At 38.9% G+C, this 7,938-nt stretch overlaps 1 non-coding gene across 1 annotated transcript; it reads left to right on the top strand.

Moving 5' to 3' along the window:
* Positions 1–7,045: 7,045 nt before the first annotated feature.
* Positions 7,046–7,154, top strand: LOC136478724 (small nucleolar RNA R71). The gene has a single exon (XR_010764438.1). It is a non-coding gene; the product is annotated as a small nucleolar RNA R71 (small nucleolar RNA).
* Positions 7,155–7,938: the final 784 nt, after the last annotated feature.

The raw sequence follows: 7,938 nt of genomic DNA, 5'->3' as shown, positions 1-7,938 counted from the left end.
GCATAGCCCATCGGCCGCCATGCCACGTCAGGCCACCCCGATGCCCTCATCAGGTTCGCCATCTCCTTCGCTTGCTCCCTATGTTTTGCTCATGGTGAACGGAGGCCTCTAGGGCCATTTCCATGTTCACCGGTGAGGTGCTTGTCGCCACCAATGGCGCCCCACCCTGCCACCCTTCCTATTCCGGCAGCCAGCTCTTTCTCTCTCTCCCCCGCCAATCTAATCATGGCCGCCAGTATCTAATCGGACGGCCCAAGATGAAGGATACCCCTTCATTGCTAGATTTGCAAAAGAGCCCATATAAATATTTGAGACAAAACCCGCAGTCCAAAACATCTTTCTTGATTCTATTTTCTTCTTTTGGAAGCGTACTTTGTTTTGGTTTAGATCCAAAATACATTTTCACTTATTTACAGATTTGCCACTGATTTTGTTTTGGCCATAACTTCTCCGTTTTAACTCTGATTTGGCCCGTTCAACTTGCGTTGGGTTTGTAATTTCATAATATACATGTTCATACTACTGTTAAGTATGTTTTCAACTTTTAAAATTCAAGGTTAGTTTTAATCTATTATTTTATTAATGGAAATCTTGTTTAAATCATATCTTCTATGTTTTAACTCTGTTTTAGCTCATTCAAGTTGCATTAGATTCATAGTGACGAGATCTATGCGTTAGTAACAGTAGTTACCATGTCACTATTTCTAGAATTTCATGGTTTAAACTCAAAATTGAATAATAACTATGCAATTGGGTTTTATAAATAAAATATGATTTGTTTTACTTTAGTATTATAATTCAAACTTAAACTTGACTTAATTTATATTATCTCTAAAATATCTTATATATATTTTTATATAATTAAAACACATGAAGTTAATAGTTTTATGAGTAGATCCTTTGGTAGTTGTATCTTTTCAACCGTAGCTCCGATTAGAGTGATTTTTGCGTCTATGTGTTCGTAGCGAGACGTAGATTCGCTTTACAAACTTTTCATCTTTATTTTATGTTTGGTGTACTTTTCTAATCTAGATCTATTGTTTGCTTCGTGTATGATTGCATGGATAATTGTGTGGTGCTTTACTATCTTGTCTAGTTGGTGAGATATACGTGGTGAATCAAGAAGCAGATCTTTGAAGTTTTGGACTCAAAGAAGGATCTAAGTTTAAGGCAAGTATAGCATGGGATCTTCCTTGTTGCCCTATATACCTTTAATCATTTAATTCATGCTGCATGTGTCTACCTTGACTGCCACTAAGGATTTTCTAGTATTTTGTTACCCTATACCTTCATACCTTTGGGTTATTGCATTGGGTAGTATGTTGCTAGTGCTCAACTAAAGCCATGATCTTGTAACTTGACTAATGGTATATGCAATAAACACTAAAAGATGCTTTTAAGCAACCTGGAAAAAGGGGGCTAGAGCATTGGGTTGTTTTATGGTGCTATAGATTTCTCTCTCTTTGGACTTATTTGTAAGTGATCATCCAGGACTTATAGTACAACTGTGAGGGCTATATGGCTCTAGCTTTAGCTCAGTATGAGGACCTTTTTTAGCTTGTTAGTGGTTACCTTTATTGGCGTAAGAATAGCTTGATGAATCGGGTATAGTGCAGCCTCTGTCCCCTTGAGTATAGGCTGCACGTCATTGTGCCATCAGGAAGGAGGGCTCTATGTCTATTTGCCGAGTGAATCTAATGGCCCTAACTTGTTAGATGAACCATTTAAAAGGCTTCATAGTGAACCCTGTCGACCTTCCTTGGTAGTGAGTTAAGAGGCTCACGACCTTAGGCAAAAGGGTAAATCATGACTCACAGTGAAAGTGTACAACCTCTTCAGAGTATAAAACTGGTATATCAGTCATGCTCACGATCATGAGCAGCCTTGGAACCCTTATAGAATAGATGATGAACACTGATGATACTGATGATAAAGATGCTCACTAATGATTACTGTTTATGCTATTCATTATTCTTGTTTACCTGATCATGTGTTTATGTGGGCTTGTGAATAAGCTTGTTGCTACTCAATTGCTAAAATCATGACTCATTAAAAGCTACTTGCGGTTAAACTAGTGTCAGCCTTTTGAGCCTCATGAACCCCATGTTATGTTTGTTGAGTACGATATGTACTTACGCTTGCTTTACTTTTCAATTATTTGGAAAAATCCTAGATGGGTACTAGATTGTTAGTCTAGAGGAATTAGGCTTGTGATTAACCAGTCAGTTGTCCCTGTGGAATTGGAGTCTTTACCTAAAGATTGGAGTTGTCTTTCCATTGTTTGCTATCTAAGGTTGTATCCTTTATACTAAGTACGCTATATATTGAGCATTGTCTTTTGATATTACCCTTATTTGTAGCTATATGTGAGATTTGACTTATTGGCTCACATATGGTGTGTATCTGGTTTTGTTCTTAAAACCGAGTGCTACATTACTACTCTAATCACATATAATAATTAGAGCACTCGATGCAAGTGGAGATCCCATGCTAAGGTATGATTACTATACTAACCATACACATGGAAGGCATAAAAGTGAATAGAGAAGATAACTATATTAAAGCAAAAGTCTTGCAAAAGTAAGATACAAAGATATACCCGACCTCCAAAGATTTCTCTAGAACCCGAGCATGGCTCAACTCTCCCTAACTGTCAACTAGGGCTATTCTACTTCTACATCTTGAGAGCTAGCTCTAATCCTGATGAGGAGGATATGAATTAGGGTTTCAAGATAGCTCTAGGGATGGGGGTAGTGGCTACAATATATAGGCTGAGGTGGAGTAGGGGGCAAGGAATCAAGGTGGAGTAGGAGGCAAGGAATCTCAATGTCATCGATCCGCGTCAACTCCCTCGATCTCCATTGGATGAACCGACCATGATCAACGGTGGAAATGGACTCTCAAAGATGGTGGAGAACCAACATTCAAAGTGGAGACTGACGGGTGGGTCCCATGGGTTGGTCGCCCTACAGGTAGGGCTAGCCAGCCCCACATGTCAGCCCCTCGAGGTCTACTTTGGTGGGTTGCCTTCTGGAGTGTTCTAGAGTCTTCCTACGATAGTTTCATTGCTGATAAACGTGATTTGCTTTGATGAATAGGTCCTCCTTGACAGTTTAATGATTAAACCCTGCTGAAAACACAGATTCACCAAAACTCATGGAATTTATTAGTTTAAACCCCAAAACCTATGTTTGGTAATGGAATTAAGTATATATGCAGGTTATGTTGATGGTTTATGATTAATGCTAGTGACCGTCAACACACACGCACTATTTATAGTGTATAGTGAGGGGAGGGGTATTTGTAGGTAGTGGCAAGGTTGGTGGAGCACGTTGGGCGCCAGGCGATGCAAGGGGGCACTGGCCAACCCTTGGATGCACCACTTCTACATCATAGCACCATGGTTGCTCCTCCAAGTTAGTTGTGGAAGCAGCACATGTCGAAATTCGATAGGTATGGAGGTTGGTAAGTCGGTGGAGAGCTCCCAAGTCTATGACAATGGGCCCATGAATCCACCGACATCAAATCTTGTCCGTTGATCAAACCGCCTTGAATAGAAGCTTGTGATTGTCTTAGGAGCAGCTCCCACAGATCGGTGACATGGCAAGGCCACTTGGGGGGCAGGCGGTGGGCCCAAGGCCTTCTACCATATCCACTTGCTCCATATGTCCATATTTGTCACCTTTTTGGCCAAATTTTGGTATATTTCCTGCATACACATAATTCTACATGCACAAGTGGAACTAGCTAAAATTTAAACATAATTCTTCACATGTGATGATGATTTACCTCACTTTACCATGCTTTTGGGTGGAATGTTGATGGTCAAAATAGGTGTTAGTAACCGTCAACAAGCTCCCCCAAGCTACCCCTTTGTTGTCCTCAGCAAAGATGTGGGTTTAGCATGGAATAGGTTGTTGGATCAAGTGTTGCTACTATGTAACGCCCTACAAAGACTTGCATACAAACAAATACTATCTCTTGAGTTTAACATGTTAGCACTTAGAAATTTCACCATTAGTCTTAGCAATGTGGGACTTATACCTTGACCTTGATACAAGCAGTTGCAAGAATGTGTAGCTAGATAGATACTTTTTGCCTACTTTGGTTTAGCTCAAACTTCCTAGAGGTTTTCACATGATTTGAAAAGAAAAACTTGCCTAAGTTCCTCAGATGGTACTCAAGTCACTCAATGGTGTTTGAAATCCTCACCAAGGCCATGAATTTTAGCCTTAATTTCTATTCTAAAGCTTATGTAGAGCTCAAGGTAGGGGTAAAAGCATAGCTTACTTGAATTGAATCTATTGCTAAGTCAAACACTTGGATCACAAGGCGCAACAAGTCATCCAAATTGATTAAGAGGTGCATGTGTGTGGTATATTTGGTGGAGGTAGTACTCCTTTGAGAAGTTTCCCTTCTCTAGCTTCTTTTTGAGAGGGCATGGCTACTTTTCTTTTTCTCACTCTCTCTCTCTCTTTTGTTTGAACACTATAGTTTTTTGCTCTTTTATTCTCTCTCATTTTCTTCTCTTTTTTCTATAGCCCATGCCTCTCTTTTGATGTAAGACAGCATAGAGAGGTAACTTTGATTCTCATAGCGAAATAATAAATGGAATACATGTATGGATGCGTATCCCCATTGTAGGAATAGAGTAAATATGTGGGTGTACGTGATCTGGATTAAAAAGCAAGAAAAGTGTCTCTACTTAGATCAGCAAGGCTTGAAAAAGCTCAAAACAAACAAGAAGCTTTTATGGTGGATTTATCATGTATGAGTGGATATTTATTTGGCTCTAGAAGGAATTTATCACCATTGAGGAACTTCTAGCAAGAGTGTTTAGCATTTTGCAAAACAAAACTCCAGGTTGTCTTTACCATTCCTCAGATAGGTTCAAAGATTTACTCTAATGATGGCATACAACATATCTCACAAAAGCCTATACTTGGTTCTAGAATTTGCAACCCACAAAAGCATTCAACTTAAGATGAACTCTAAGTTTATCATTCTCAAAACTTAAGAAGTATAAGGTTGTATAACAAGCTTTTGCAAAGTATCACAGAGCAACTATTCATCACCTCTAAATAATTTATCATCATGTTATTAGAGCAGAGTTTCTCTTGAAATAATTTAAAGGCACTCCTCTCTACATTCTATGGTCATGAATATTGTATAAAGTAAACATGAATGTAACGAGAGGGTTTAAGATTTTCATACCTGAGCGAGGAGAGATGTCTCCCCCAAGCTTGCCTTTTGCATAGGTTGGAATGTCTTCTAGTGGCTCTTTTGATTCTTTTCTTTATTGATTAACTAATACTACTAGAATGCATAAATAACTAGCTAAACCTATAACTACTAGATAACTTATTCAGCATGGATGCTACTAAATTTTATTCAGTATTACTAAATATTTTTATGTGTTACTTTAAATGCAAATCTATCATATCAAGAATTAGCTACTACAAAACTTTATTTATTAACATAGAGTAGCTAAATGCAACTAACCTATCATGTAATGTGAAGCAACTTTATTGGGAATGAAATGCAACTAATCAAATGCGGTAAATAAATGCAAGGAATAGAAAACTTACCTTTTTGTTGGGCTCAAGGTCATTCATCCTTGGGTGGAGGTGTTTCCTCTTGTTCCACCTCGGAGGCCTTGTTAGGATAAGGGGATGATGAGTTTGAGGATGGATTTGTCTTTTTATGCCATCTCTCTCTATTCTTCTTCTTCTTGACAGGTTTCTCTGGCTCTTCAATTGGCTTTGGTTTCTTCATCTTGTTTCTCTTTCGATGCTTCTTATTTTCCTATTTCTCATCAAAGAGGGGATGTCCAGAGGTAAAAGCAAATATTTCTTTTCTTCTAGTAAAGTAGAATTGGATTTGCCCAGAAGCCACATATATGCAAGCATTTGCAATATTAAGGAAAGGACGACCAAGGATTAAAGGTGTATCCTCCGTGGTACCCATGTCTAAGAACATAAAATCTATAGGAACATAAGCACTCCTAACTTTAACTAGTAAATCAGTGGCTACTCCCTTGAGATAACAGGTGGATTGATCGGCTAATTGTAAGTAAACGGAAGTTGGCTCTAAGGTAGTGTAAACAATTTATCATAAGTTGCCTTAGACATTATATTAACACTAGAGCCTAGATCACATAGAGCATTATGGAAGGTATGAGTTCCAATGGAGCAGGTAATTGCAGGAGTGCCAGGATCACCTTTCTTAACTGTAAATGGGGAATCTAATAAATAGGAACCCCAAGAATTTAAAGCATAGCCATACTTTGCAGTAACAAGGTTGGCTGTCTCCATTGTTCCCTTAGGTTTGCCAGGAATTCTATGTTTTTCATAGGATGGGACAGCAGCAGCAATTTGAGCTAATTGGGTTTCTATCACCTTATTGAAACTAAGTTGATTCTTTAAGATAGAAAAAAATTCATCCAATTTAGCATTTATATTTTCCAACATCTTGTCATGAGCATGTAGTTTCTTATTAATACTATCAGTCATTCTACTTTGACCATAAACAAGATCTTTCATGAAAGCATAACTATTATTACCTTGATCATTCAAACAAGAAGAAGAGTAATAATTGTTACCTCCCTGGTTGTTGGAGCACTGATTCTAGCCTTGATGTTGTGGATGGAACCTGTTGTCGATGTTGACGAATTTGATGTCCTCTTGGGTTTTGGGATAGGAATTGCTTGAATGTCCAACATCTCCATAGACTTCACACGTAATGTGGGAATCCATGGCTTTGAGTGTCTCTTGGGCACTCACCTTCTCATAATGTTCCACTTGCTATGCGAGTAGATCCATCTTAGCTGCAAGCATGTCAATTTCTTTAATTGAATGCATACCTCATTTATGGGGTTGGAGTCAATCGTCGCTCCATCCTTGGTTGGAGACCATCTTCTTGATCAGTGTCTTTGCATCTGCAACACTTAGCGAAAAAGAATGCACCACCAGCAATAGCATCTAAATGGCTCCTATCTAATGGCACTAATCCATGGTAGAAGTTTTGGATCAAAAGCCAGTCTTCCATGCCATGGTGTGGGCATGCAGAGACATACTCTTGCATTTGTTCCCAAGCCTCGAGAATCGATTCATCTGCTAGTTGTTGAAAATTAGAGATTTTATTGCGCAGAGCATTAGTCTTCCCCATGGGGAAAAACTTAACTAGGAAAGTGTTGGAACATTTGTCCTAGGTATCTATAGCGTTATGGTTAGAATAAAACCATTGCTTAGCCTTTCCAAACAAAGGGAATGGGAAATGGCAAAGACGTATAGCCTCTTGGCTCACTCCCTTAATGGTGAATGTGCTACAAATCTCCAAGAAATGTTGTTGGTGAGCATTTGCATCCTCATGGGCTTTCCCACAAAATGGACTAGCTTGAACCATCGTAATTAGCACTGGCTTAAGCTCAAAGTTAGCATCTCGATTGATAGCATTGGGTCCAGTGGCTACGTTAGCAGCCAAGGGTGCAAAAAAAATCACGAATGGACTTATCGCCCATGATCGTGTAGGGTAGTGATAAGATATGAGGAAAAAAGCATAAACTACTTAGGATACCTAAAAATAACCTAGCTAACAAATTTAGCCTTATAAATTTGATGCCAGTTGCCTTCCCCTACAATAGCGCTAGAAATGCTTGTTGAAATTTCTTAATGACTATTAGAGGATTTCACAAGCGCACAAAACTATCGTGTAGCACTTTGCTTGGTGAGTATCGAGTGTCGAATTTATATTTTTCCCATAGGAAAGTGGAAAGGCTAGAATTTATATAGGACTAGGATTTTCTAGAGGAAGGCCTTAAGTTGATCCTAGGTAGGTGAATGATAGTGAAGGATGGGTGTGAACTACCTAAACTAACTACTAAATACAAGCTAACTAGAGATAGCTAGGTGAGAGAGCGAGCGATATATCTTTCTAGTA

This window comes from Miscanthus floridulus, chromosome 8 (genome assembly GCF_019320115.1).
Source record: "Miscanthus floridulus cultivar M001 chromosome 8, ASM1932011v1, whole genome shotgun sequence".
NCBI lineage: Eukaryota > Viridiplantae > Streptophyta > Magnoliopsida > Poales > Poaceae > Miscanthus > Miscanthus floridulus.
This window is presented reverse-complemented; position numbering and strand designations above follow the sequence as displayed.